Raw genomic sequence first — 958 nt, 5'->3', positions numbered from 1 at the left:
GAGGTGCATAAAATTCTGAGGGGCCAATATACAGTGGATAGGAAGGACCTATTTCCCTTAGCAGAAATGTCAATGATCAGGGGGGTAGATTTAAAGTAACTGGTAAAATGGTGAAAGAGGAGTTGACAACAACCATTTTCACACAGAGAGTGGAGGGAATCTGGAAGTCACTACCGATCACATTAATAGAAAGCACTATGGATATGTACTTGAAGTGCTGCAACCTACAGGGCTACAGACCCAGAGCTGGAAAGTGGGATTAGGCAAAATATCTCTTTTTCGTCCGGCAAAGACACGATGGGCCGAATGGCCTCCTTCTCTGGCGTAAATTTCTGTATTTCTATGATCTCTGCCCTTAATCTTCAATATTCCAGGGAATACAAGCCTAGATTATGTGATCTCTGCTCATAGCCTAACCCTTGGAGCCCTGGTAACACACTCGTGAATCTGCACCGCACTCCCTCCCAGGTCAATATATCCTTTCTAAGGTGCAGTGCGCAGAACTATACACAGTGGCCTAACCAGGCCTCTGTACAGCTGTCACACAACTTCCTTCCATTTACATTGTGCAGGACAGTTGTCTAATAGTTTGCACAGGTCATTTCACTGTTGAAAGGTTGCATTTGCGCAACTGCGATGGCCGAGTGGTTAAGGCGTTGGACTTAAAACCCAATCCCCGTGCAGGTTTGAACCCTGCTCGCAGCGATTCTCCTGCAATTTCTTTACTTTATTTCATCGGTTCACTGTGGAGATCACTGGCCCCGAAACTGATCAGAATTCTCTCCACTGCACGTTATTACACTGATTAACCCAAAGCTGTTGTTCCAATTGGAAACACTAATTTGTCATCAATTAGAAATTGTGGATTTGTTTGAAACTGTTGGCAAAGATCAGTGAGAAATTTACACATAAGACAGCACGTAAAAATTCCATTTAATAAAGAACCCTGCAATGTTTG

General features: G+C 43.6%; 1 non-coding gene across 1 annotated transcript; it reads left to right on the top strand.

The window, feature by feature from the left end:
* Nucleotides 1-630: 630 nt before the first annotated feature.
* On the top strand, nt 631-705 carry trnal-uaa (transfer RNA leucine (anticodon UAA)). The gene has a single exon. It is a non-coding gene; the product is annotated as a tRNA-Leu (tRNA).
* Nucleotides 706-958: the final 253 nt, after the last annotated feature.

This window comes from Somniosus microcephalus, unplaced genomic scaffold (genome assembly GCF_052327205.1).
Source record: "Somniosus microcephalus isolate GS21.2 unplaced genomic scaffold, FLI_Smic_1.0 unresolved_chr8, whole genome shotgun sequence".
In the NCBI taxonomy this organism is placed as follows: Eukaryota; Metazoa; Chordata; class Chondrichthyes; order Squaliformes; family Somniosidae; genus Somniosus; species Somniosus microcephalus.
Note: the sequence above shows the minus strand (reverse complement) of the source record. Positions and strands in the feature narration are given on the sequence as shown.